This window comes from Salvelinus sp. IW2-2015, linkage group LG5 (assembly GCF_002910315.2).
Source record: "Salvelinus sp. IW2-2015 linkage group LG5, ASM291031v2, whole genome shotgun sequence".
NCBI lineage: Eukaryota > Metazoa > Chordata > Actinopteri > Salmoniformes > Salmonidae > Salvelinus > Salvelinus sp. IW2-2015.
The window spans coordinates 35,360,963-35,373,953 of NC_036844.1; the positions used below are offsets into that span (position 1 = coordinate 35,360,963).

Consider the following 12,991-nt stretch of genomic DNA (forward strand, 5'->3'; position numbering starts at 1 on the left):
GAGAAGAGATCTCTCACTCTATTCACTCCACAGGTATCCTGCTACTCTCCCTCTCCTTCACTCCACAGGTCCTGCTACCTCTCCTCTATCACTCCACAGGTATACCTGCTCTCTCCTCTCCATCACTCCACAGTATACCTGCTACTCTCCTCTCTTCACTCCACAGGTGTCCTGCTTACTCTCCTTCATTCACTCCACAGGTATACCTGCTACTCTCCTCTCATTCACTCCACAGGTATACCTCTATCTGCCTCTCCATCCTCCAGGTATACTGCTACTCTCCTCTCATCATCCACAGGTATACCTGCTAGTCTCCTCTCCTTCAATCCACAGGTATACCTGCTAGTCTCCTCTCCTTCAATCCACAGGTATACCTGCTCGTCTCCTCTCCTTCAATCCACAGGTATACTCCTGCTAGTCTCCTTCTCCTTCAATCCAACAGGTATACCTGCTACTCTCCTCTCTCCTTCAGGTCATTCTGTCCACAGTGGAAGGGGAAAAAAAATCTCTCTCTCTCTCTCTCTTCTCTCTCTCTCTCTCCTTCTCTCTCTCTTCTCTCTCTTCTTCTCTTCTCTCTCTCCTCTCTCTCTCTCTCTCTCCTCTCTCTCTCTCTCCCTCGCCTCTTTGTTTTTCCTTTTTCTCTCTTTCACTCTCTCTTTTTTTCTCTCACTCACTCCATCCCTTTCTTTTCTCTCTCTCCTGTTCCCCTGTCTTTCTTTCTATCTCTCTCCTTTTTTCCCTCTCTCTGTATTAGGAAGGGAGGGGTAGAGTGGGAGGGAGGGGAGGTGGGAGGGGCAGATGCAGAGTAGAACACTCCAAAAAAGTAAAATGAATAATACATTTAGAAATGAAAACCTCAGAGACCTCAGACTGACTTTTGATTGGAATGAGACTTGCTCCGCTCAGAGCGTCATAATCACTTTCACACACACACACCACACACACACAACACACACATAACACACACACAACACACTACACACACCCCCACACTACCACCAACACTCACACACTAACACACACGCCCGCACACTAACAACACCCGCACACAACACACACACCGCGACACACACACGCCCGCCACACTAACACACACACACACACACACACACACACACACACACACACGCACACACACACACAACACACACACACACACACACACACACACGCACACGCCACGCAACACACACACACACACACAAAAATTAGAAAATAAACATTTCTATGATTTGACCTTGGTGTGTACCTGCGTCGTGTGTCTGTGTGTACCTGCGTCGTGTGTCTTGGGTGTGTACCTGCGTCCGTGTGTCTGTGCGTTGGTCTGTGTACCTGCGTCCGTGTGTCTTGCCCCTGCAGTTTTGACATGCAGCAGATGTCCCTGGGAGAGCTGAAGCAGGTTCTGTTTCACGGCATTCCGAGACCACCTGACGATGAAGGACATCGAGAACATCATCATCAACGAAGAGGAGAGCCTCAACGAGACAGGGAACTGCCCCGAGTACGAGGGAGGTGAGAGGAGGAGTCGGGGGGCGACAGAGAGCAGGGTAGAGAGAGAGTGGAGAGAGGAGAGAGAGAGCCTAGCAGTTAAGAGTGTAGGGCCAGTAACGAAAGGTTGCTGGTTCGATCCCTGATCCAACTAGGTGAAAAATCTGCCGATGTGCCCTTGAACAAGGAACTTAACTGTAGTTCGTCTTGTCACTCTGGATAGGATAAATGACTAAAATGTAAATGTAGAGAGCGAGATGAAGAGATTCCAGTAAATGAGAGAAAAGGAGGGTCTGGGAGAGAAGATAATGGAGAGAGAAACAGGAGTGGAGTGAAGAGGGGAAGGGAGAGAGAGAAGAAAACAAAGGTTATCTTCTCTCCTTCTGCCCTCTCCCTCAATCCTTCCTATCTCTCTCTCTCCCTTCCTCTCCTTCTGCCCTCTCCCTCAATCCTTTCCTATCTCTCTCTCTCCCTTCCTCTCCTTCTGCCCTCTCCCTCAACCCTTCCTATCTCTCTCTTCTCCCTTCCTCTCCTTCTGCCCTCCCCCTCAACCTTCCTATCTCTTCTCTCCCTTCCTCTCCTTCTGCCCTCTCCCTCAATCCTTCCTATCTCTCTCTCTCCCTTCTCTCCTTTGCCCTCCTCAATCCTTCTTCTCTTCTCTCCTTCTCTCCTCTCCCTCCCTCAATCCTTCCTATCTCTCTCTCTCCCTTCCTCTCCTTCTGCCCTCCCCTCATCCTTCCTATCTCTCTCTCTCCCTTCCTCTCATGTCTCTATCCTCCTAAGCCTTTCTTCTTCCTTCTCTTTCTCCGACCCTGTGGGAATTCCGTCCGTCCGACTTCATTAGACACATCTCTGTGTGTCTGGGTTACTGTCTCTGTGTGTCTGGGCTGCTCCAGGCTGGTGTCTGTGCTGCTTCAGGCTGATGTCTGGGCTGTTCCAGGCTGATGTCTGGGCTGCTCCAGGCTGATGTCTGGGCTGCTCCAGGCTGGTGTCTGGGCTGCTCCAGGCTGGTGTCTGGGTTATTGGTGATGTCTGTGATGTTAACAAACATAGACAAAGGGAACCTATTGTTCATGTCTTCCGTTGCATGACTCTTTTCTCCCAAAGAAAAAGTCTCTGGAAAAGGAAAGAGGAGAGCAGACTTCGTCCTCTTTAGTCTTTGGTTTTCAGTTATGTTTTCTCTGGGGAAACTCAGCGCAGAAAGTTTATTTGACCAGTTTGTGATATTACCAGCATGGGGAATGGGAGGGGAGTGTCACGATCGTCGTATGGTGGAAGAGAGGAGGACCAAGGCGCAGAGTGAAGTGAATGCATTCTTCTCTATTTATTATCACGAAAACGAAGAACACTTTACAAACTAAACAAAACAATAAACGACGAACGTGAAGCTATAAATGACAAGTGCAGACACAGGCAAATTACATAAAGACATAGACAATAACCCACAACCCACAATACAAAACAGGCTACCTAAATATGGTTCCCAATCAGAGACAACGCAAAACATCTGCCTCTGATTGAGAACCATATCAGGCCAAACACAGAAATAGACAAACCAGACATACAACATAGAATGCCCACTCAGATCACACCCTGACCAAACAAAACATAGAAACATACAAAGCAAACTATGGTCAGGGCGTGACAGGGAGGCATAATATGAAARTATCATAATTTGATGTAATAAGTGACTTAATAAGTTGTACTTCTATTTTTCTCCTCTCCTCTTCCCCTCCTCCTCTTCTCTCCTCTCATCTCTTCTCTTATTCAGTCCATCCTAAGAAGAAGAACAGACAGACATGCGTGAGGAAGAGCCTGATCTGCGCCTTTGCCATGGCCTTCATCATCAGTGTCATGCTCATCGCGGCCAATCAGATGCTGCGGAACGGCATGGAGTAAGCCAATCACACTGTGAGCCTGGGGAGTGGGCCTTACAGTTATTTGAGCTCACTTCCTCTCTCTGCAGCAAAAACAGGAAGACAGACCAGCCAGAACCCAAACACCTCTGTGAAGGACAACTATCTGTTATTTTAATGACGTTTGTTTTGATTTATATCATGAACAGTAAACAGACAAGAGAGTGCAAGTACTGAAGGACGCACATGGAAAATGTCATTTTCAGTGGAAAAAAGACAAATCAAATCAAAGACACTAGGAGGACTTGATGAACAGACTGGACATGATACAAAGCAATCTTTTATATTTTGTGGGCATAAAGGGATTCCTTTCATTTCTGTATCAGAGAAGGCCACCCCTTTAAGAATGATTTTCTAACCACCCCTTTTTTTTTACCTCCTATTTAAAAGATAAATTGTCTAATCAAAAGCAATGTATTGAACATGCATCAGGTGCTTTGAGCCATTCCTAATTTTGAACTGAACTTTTGGTTCTGGGTTTACTTCAGGAGGGCAACATTACCTGACTGGCGCTCCTGCTGTTTAATGTTATAAACTGTATCTAAACGTGTTAATCTGTTCTTTTTTATTATTATTCTACTATCTTATATTTACATTTTATAGTCACTCACCTGGGAACATTATACCAATGTATTTTTACACTGTAACAGAGATGGTTGGCGACTTGAGGACAAACTCGTGTTAGCTCCCAGAACAAACCCCTAGGCTTTAGCTCAGCTGACTTCCATAGTCTTAAGTCACATAGGCATCATTCTACACCTGACATTCCCTCCCTCACAATGTTCCTACAGTATAGTCGACTGTCTGTCTGTCTGTCTCTATGTCTGTCTGTATGCACTGCATGTGACTCTGTGGATATTTAAAGGCACTGTATGTATGTACAGTATTTACCGTATGTCGTGTCACTCTACGTGTCCATAGGGCGGTGTTCTGTGTATGATCAACTGTCCCCAAAGGATTGGAACATGAACCAGCTGGCCTTCTAGGTCCATGAATAATAAGGTTGTGGTCTGAAATGTCTTTGACCAGGTCATCTAAGATTGCTTTTCATTCCAGAAAGTTGTTGTTTTCTCCCCTCATCCCACGTTCACTCGCCTTCACAGATCTGACAGGACTGACTGACTGGATGAAAGCAACATGGTGGAAAGTCCACCTCCCTATCCAATCTGACTGGATGGATGAAAGCAACATGGTGGAAAGTCCACCTCCTATCCAATCTGACTGGATGGGATGGAAATGCAACATGGTGGAAAGTCCACCTCCTATCCAATCTGACTGGATGGATGAAGCAACATGGTGGAAAGTCACTCCTATCCAATCTGACTGGATGGATGAAAGCACATGGTGGAAAGTCCACTCCTATCCAATCTGACTGGATGGATGAAAGCAACATGGTGGAAAGTCCACCTCCTATCCAATCTGACTGGATGGATGAAAGCAACATGGTGGAAAGTCCACCTCCTATCAATCTGACTGGATGGATGAAAGCAACATGGTGGAAAGTCCCACTCCTATCCAATCTGACTGGATGGATGAAAGCAACATGTGGAAAGGTCCACCTCCTATCAATCTGACTGGATGATGAAAGCAACATGTGGAAAGCCAGTCCTATCCAATCCTGACTGGTTTGGATAAGCACATGGTGGAAAGTCCACCTCCTATCCAATCTGACTGGATGGATGAAAGCAACATGGTGGAAAGTCCACCTCCTATCCAATCTGACTGGATGGATGGATGAAAGCAACATGGTGGAAAGTCCACCTCCTATCCAATCTGACTGGATGGATGGATGAAAGCAACATGGTGGAATCTCCAGCATTCATCCAATCTGAAGGCTTGTTTTCTTGACACCTACTGTACCAGGGCCCATATTCACAAAGCATCTCAGAGTATGAAGGCTGATCAAAGATCAGTTTTCCCTTTTAAATCATAATCATTAAGATAGACAGGGAGGGGGGTGCTGATCCTAGACTGAATACGGGCCCAGTCAGATGTCTTAGATCTGTGAGACTAGGGGGAGTGAACGAGCGAGGGCAGAGGAAGAGAAGCAACCTTTTATGATGAACTACACGCTCAGACTTGGACAGATCAAATATTTATACTAAAATATATATTCCATTACCTCTACATCAATATGCATGTAGCTGCTATTTTAGTATTCCTTTCCTTTTAAAGGATGAAGGTCCAAATCAATTCAACCTTTCCTATGGCCTTGATTTTAAATGTGTGTACTGTGTGTATGAACTACTGTCACATTTTACTTTCAGATTTATACTGAATTCTCTATTTATTCCAGCTATTAATCAAATCAGAATGCAGAGGGGGAAATTTGGTCATAAATATGCAAATACAAGGTCACGTGGCCATAATCACCACCGAGCTGTTTCATCTCTTTTGCACTGCTTGTCATAGGACTGCATGACTCACTGAGGCCTGGGGCCACGTGTATCAAACATCTCTGAGGAGGAGGAGAGGCTGATCTATGGACAGGATGGAGCTGATCAGTACTGCCACTCTGAAGTACCTACTGTTCTTCACACAGTAACGTGTTCAAGTCAAAGTATATTCGTTTGCAGAGGTCTTTTCATTGTTGAAATGTTTTCACTCTCAATACCACATGTTTAGGCTACTATAATGTATAGATATTTTTGGCCATGTAGTGTAGTTCTTCACACTCAAAATCATCTCGCTGTCTCAGATATCTAAATATATTTATATGTGATTGCAAAGGAACATTCTGGCCCATTGGTACATTAGTCTATTATTGTTCTAAGCCATTATGGTCCGTGACACCAGCATCTAATCGTAATGTGTATCTATATTAGTCATGGTTTTAATATTGTAAATGTTTCTGTCATATCTTTTCCAACCTGGTAAAGAGGATGTACTTGGGCTAAGAGAGAGCGTCTATAACCAGCACTGGTGGTTTGGAGACCTGTGGTTTTGCGATCAGTGGAGGCTGGTGGGAGGAGCTATAGAAGGACAGGCTCATTTTAATGTCTGGAATGGAATAAATGGAACAGAGTCAAACATTTGGTTTGCATATGTTTGATACCGTTACATTTATTCCATTCAAGCCATTACAATGAGCCCATCCTCCTACAGCTCCTCCCACCAGCCACCATTGTTTGAGATTATATAAATGTCAAAAGAAATGTTTATGGATTGCACAGAGAGAAATCTAAAGAGAAAGAAAAACAGCAATATTAATGATGGTAACATACAAATAAAGATATGTAGTCTGTATAAACATAATCAACCTGTGGTTATGCAATAAAATCTTTTTTTATATATAGAAACAAAAAAAAGTTCTGTTTTTCTAGTGAATGAATAGACCACTTCCCAATAGTCATGTTTTACGTGTATACCTTTCATAACTTGGCCACTGTGTGGCAGCAGTGAGCTGCATCTGACAGCGCTATAGATAAATGAACCATTATACTGTACCTGTTTTAAGCCGCGTTTACACGTTGCACTAACATGTGAGTTTAGTGATCTGATAAATATGATTCAATTACTATCTAATCAAAGTTTGCCAAGTCTACATGTTCTATTAAAATAGCTGTGTTTACACAGCCAGACCAATTCAGATATTTTTTTGACTAATTGGTATTTTGACCAATCAGATCAGTTCTGAAAAAGATCTGATGTGATTGGGCAAAAGACCAATTACTGGAAAAAATATCAGAACTGGGCTGTTTGCAATTTGTTTGACAGATATTCTTTCAAAATAATATGAATTTATATATTTTAAGAAAATTACTGATGACATAAATCAATGGTACTACCTATCAATGATGTAAGAGGACGGTATAAATGATGATTTKAATTGTTTGACCATCCAGATCTATTTACACTTGCTTGATATCCAGACACAATGCGTTCCTGACTACCTTTGGAGGTGGTCAGGAAGATCTGATCACAATCAGATCACAATGCATCTTGGAATCGTCGACACTTGTGGGCACTAGCAGAATGTGGACACAATCAGGACAAAGGGCACCAGGTATAAACGGGGCTTAAGTGTTGTGTGGAAAGGCTATGGCTACCAGCTGTCATCTGGCCATTTTTCAGAAAGTATTCAGACCCCTTGACTTTTTCCACATTTTGTTACGTTACAGCCCTATTCTAAAATGGATTAAATTGTTTGTTTTTTCCACATCAATCAACACACAATATCCCATAATGACAAAGCAAAAATAGGTTTTTAGAATTTTTTGCAAATGTATTAAAAATGAAAAACCTGAAATGTTATATTTACGTAAGRATTCAGACCCTTTAGTCAGTACTTTGTTGAAGCACCTTTGCAGCGATTACAGCTTCAAGTCTTCTTGGATATGACGCTACGAGCTTGGCACACCTGTATTTGGGGAATTTCTCCCATTCTTCTTCTTCAATTTTCAGGTCTCTCCAGATCCAGTTCAAGTCTGAGCTCTGGCTGGGCCACTCAAGGACATTCAGAGACTTGTCCAAAGCCACTCCTGCATTGTCTTGGCTGTGTGCTTAGGGTTGTTGTCCTGCTGGAAGGTAAATGTTCGCCACAGTCTGATGTCCTGAGCGCTCTGGAGCAGGTTTTCATCAAGGATCTCTCTGTACTTTGCTCCGTTCATCTTTCCCTTTGATCCTGACTAGTCTCCCAGTCTCTTCCGCTGAAAAACATCCCCACAGCATAATGCTGCCACCACCATGCTTCACCGTAGGGATGGTGCCAGGTTTCCTCCAGACGTGACGCTTGGCATTCTTTATTTAACCAGGTAGGCTAGTTGATAACAAGTTCATATTTGCAACTGCGACCTGGCCAAGATAAAGCAAAGCAGTTCGACAAATGCAACAACACATAGTTACACATGGAATAAACAAACATACAATCAATAATACAGTATAAAAAGTCTATATACAGCATGTGCAAATTAGGTAGGATAAGGGAGGTAAGGCAATAAATAGGCCATGGTGGCGAAGTAATTACAATTTAGCAATTAAACACTGGAATGGTAGAATGTGCAGAAGATGAAGGTGCAAGTTGCGGTGTCTGGTTTCCTCCAGAGGTGGAGCTTGGCATTCTTGGTTTCATCAGGCCAGAGAATCTTGTTTCTCATGATCTAAGAGTCCTTTAGGTGCCTTTTGGCAAACTCCAAGCGGGCTGTCATGTTCCTTTTACTGAGGAGTGGCTTCGGTCTGGCCACTCTACCATAAAGGCCTGATTGGTGGAGTGCTGCAGAGATGATTGTCCTTCTGGAAGGTTATCCCATCTCCACAGAGGAACTCTGGAGCTCTGTCAGAATGATGGAGGCAACTGTGTTCTTGGGGACCTTCAATGCTGCAGAAATGTTTTGGTACCCTCCCCCAGATCTGTGCCTCGACACAATCCTGTCTCTGAGAATTCCTTCGACCTCATGGCTTGTTTTTTGCTCTGGCATGCACTGTCAACTGTTGGACCTTTATATAGACAGGTGTGTGCCTTTCCAAATTATTATATATATTTTTTAAATGTAACCTTAATTTAACTGGGCAAGTCAGTTAAGAATAAATTCTTATTTACAATGACGGCCTACCCCGGCCAAATCCGGACGACGCTGGGCCCGGACAACATGCACCGCCCTATGGGACTCCCAATCACGGCCAGATGTAATCCACCCTGGATCATGTCCAATCAATTGAATTTACCACAGGTTGACTCCAATCAAGTTATAGAAACATCTCAAAGATGATCAATGGAAACAGGATGCACCTGAGGTCAATTTCGAGTTTCATAGCAAAGGGTCTGAATACATATGGAAATAAAGTATTTCTGTATAAAAAAATTATAAACCTGTTTACACTTGTCATTATGGGGTATTGTGTGTAGAATGATGAGGGGAAAAATGTATTTAATCAATTTTGGAATAAGGCTGTAACCAGCGGCGAGGTTACAGCCTTATCATCCTCGGTCTGGGGCTCCATGCAAGATCTCACCTCGTGGGGCATCAATGATCATGAGGAAGGCGAGGGATCAGCCCAGAACTACACGGCAGGACTTGGTCAATGACCTGAAGAGAGCTGGGGTACCACATGTCTCAAAGAAAACCATTGTAACACACTACGCCGTCATGGATTAAAATCCTGCAGCGTACGCAAGGTCCCCCTGCTCAAGCGCCAGCGCATGTCCAGGCCCGGTCTGAAGTTTGCAAGACCATCTGGATGATCCAGAGAGGAATGGAAAGTCATGTGTCCTGATGAGAAAAAATAAGTTTTTTGGTCTAAACTCCACTCGCCGGTGTTTGGAGGAAGTAAGAAGGATGAGTACAACCCAAGAAACCATCATCCCAACCGTGAAGCATGGAGGTTGGAAACATTCATTCGTTGGGGATGCTTTTCTGCAAAGGGGACAGGAACGACATGACCGATTGAGGGGAGGATGGATGGGGCCATGTATCGCGAGATTCTTGGCAACAACCTCCTTCCCTCAGTAAGAGCATTGAAGATGGGTTCGTGGCTGGGTCTTCCAGCATGACAACGACCCGAAAACACACAGCCAGGGGGCAATTAAGGAGTGCCCGTAAGAAGCATTTCTCAAAGGTCCTGGAGTGGCCCTAGCCAGTTCTCCAACCTGAACCCAATAGAAAAATCTTGGAGGGAGCTGGAAAGTCCGTATTGACCCAGCGACAGCCCCCGAAACCTAAGAAGGATCTGAGAAGGTTGTATTGGAGGATGTGGTGGCCAAAATCCTGCATGCAGTGTTTGTGCAAACCTGGTCAAGAACTACAGGAAACGTATGATCTCTGTAATTGCAAACAAAGGTTTCTGTACCAAATATTAAGTTCTGCTTTTCTGATGTATCAAATACTTATGTAATTTAAGTATTTAAAAAATAAAATGCAAATTAATTACTTAAAAATCATACAATGTGATTTTCTGGATTTTTGTTTTAGATTCCGTCTCTCACAGTTGAAGTGTACCTATGATAAAAATTACAGACCTCTACATGCTTTGTAAGTAGGAAAACCTACAAAATCGGCAGTGTATCAAATACTTGTTCTCCCCACTGTATATACTGAGATCATGTGACAGATCATGTGACACTTAGATTGCACACAGGTGGACTTTATTTAACTAATTATGTGACTCCTGAAGGTAATTGGTTGCACCAGATCTTATTTAGGGGGTGAACACATATGCACCCACCACTTTTCCTTTTCTTATTTTGTAGAATTTTTTGAAACAAGTTACTTTTAAATTTCACTTCACCAATTTGMACTATTTTGTGTATGTCCATTACATGAAATCCAAATAAAAATATATTTAAATTACAGGTTGGTTGTAATGCAACAAAATAGGAAAAATGCCAAGAGGGGTGTATACTTTCGCAAGCCACTGTAAGTATACTGTAGCTAAGAAAGTAATACTAAGTGTATGTTGTGTAAAAGCTGTTAGTAGCCCATCTGCCTCATGCTAATAATTTGGTCTGTTATCCCCTCTTAATTTCGCCTACTGTTCTGACTTGGTGGTGCTCATGCACATGTAGCCTATAGCCTGTTGTAGAGAAATGTCCCTGGCATATTACATCATTTATGCAGCGCATACAAAATATTTTTGGACTCACCTGGTTGTGTTGTGCTCGCTTCCTCCCAAACCACTCATTGTTGAATTTGTGATTTCCAACTTGTTGTGTAATGTTTATGTCCAATGGCCGATGAGCACCGATACGTTTTATCTATCATTTCTCTTCATTATTTCTCTTCATTTGACAAAAATTTAAAAGGATTTTCCAGTAGATTGTCGACTTGATTCATGATGATGACTGCTAGCTAATATTATGAAAGTATGATGTTGACATGATCAGTCCAATCAAAACTACTGTACATATAATGTGAATTGACATCATTTTATCTGTGGCCAATGACCTTGAGTCTTCTTGGATGGGCACTTCCTATGTAACTCTATCAGCACCCTAGGGCTAGAATTTTCGAGGTCTCCCCTTAGACTTCGCAGTGACGTAGTTTCCCCATGACTGACAGAACACTGAGCCAATCACGGCGCACTGCTCCGTATTGTCACGCCCAGACCTTAGAGAGCCTTTTTATGTCTCTATTTGGTTTGGTCAGGGTGTGATTTGGGGTGGGCATTCTATGTTTTGTTTTCTATGATTTTGTGTTTCTATGTTTTGGCCGGGTATGGTTCTCAATCAGGGACAGCTGTCTATCGTTGTCTCTGATTGGGAACCATACTTAGGTAGCCCTTTTTCCCTCCTTTCTGTGTGGGAAGTTGTCTTTGTTTGTGGCACCATAGCCCTTAAGCTTCACGGTCGTTTTTGTATGGTTTATTGTTTTGTTGGCGTCATTTTTAAATAAAGGGAAAATGTGCGCTCACCACGCTGCGCTTTGGTCAACTTCTTTAGACGGCCGTGATAGGTATTTTCTGCTGGCTTGCCCCAGCACCACAGAAAGCACTGAGCTAGGCTGAAACACCTGCATTTTGGAGCTGCCTTACTCAAGAAAACAAAAAAAGAGACCATGTTTGTATGTGGCTTTATTAACTCAATGAAATATATATATTTTTTACATTGTTTGCAAACTGATATGTGACACTTATTAATGCCAAAATAACATGCAAAACAGYCAACCCCCCAAAATGTGGGGCTCTGCCCCACCTCCCCTGAATGATGGATCGCCACTGGCTGTAACGTATAACAAAATGTTGAAAAAGTGAAGGGGTCTGAATACTTTCCYAATGCACTTTATGTCAACGTTTTGGTTCAAATGTCACTTCTGATCATGTTGTTCAGTGTCATCTGGTTTATTTTTTTGTCTGAAGGAGTAGCTGGATGTATCAGTGGTTTTACCATGAACATGATGGTGTGGTGTACAACATCTATCACCTTTACCTTGTCCAGGTGTTTACAGCATCTATCACCTTTACCTTGTCCAGGTGTTTACAACATCTATCACCTTTACCTTGTCCAGGGTTTTGGTTTACAACATCTATCACCTTTACCTTGTCCAGGTGTTTACAAATCTATCACCTTTAATTGTCCAGGTGTTTACAACATCTATCACCTTTACCTTGTCCAGGTGTTTACAACATCTATCACTTTTACCTTGTCCAGGTGTTTACAGCATCTATCACCTTTACCTTGTCCAGGTGTTTACAGCATCTATCACCTTTACCTTTGTCCAGGTGTTTACAGCATCTATCACCTTTAATCCTGTCCAGGTGTTACACATCTATCACCTTTACCTTGTCCAGGTGTTTACAACATCTATCACCTTTACCTTGTCCAGGTGTTTACAACATCTATCACCTTTTACCTTGTCCAGGTGTTTACATCTATCACTTTACCTTGTCCAGGTGTTTCAGTATCTATCACCTTTACCTTGTCCAGGTGTTTACAACAATCCATCACTTTTACCTTGTCCAGTGTTTAACAGCATCTATCACCTTTACCTTTGTCCAGGTGTTTTACACAGCATCTATCACTTTTACCTTGTCCAGGTTGTTTACAGATCTATCACCTTTACCTTGTCCAGTGTTCACATTATCAACTGCAGTGTTTACATACAATCTATCACCTTTACCTTGTCCAGGTGTTTACAACATCTATCACCTTTACC

At 43.0% G+C, this 12,991-nt stretch overlaps 1 pseudogene; it reads left to right on the forward strand.

Annotated features, from left to right (window-relative positions):
• LOC111964441 (calcium-binding protein 8-like) overlaps window positions 1-4,686 on the forward strand; it is a 55,658-nt pseudogene extending 50,972 nt beyond the window's left edge.
• The last annotated feature ends 8,305 nt before the right edge of the window (window positions 4,687-12,991 follow it).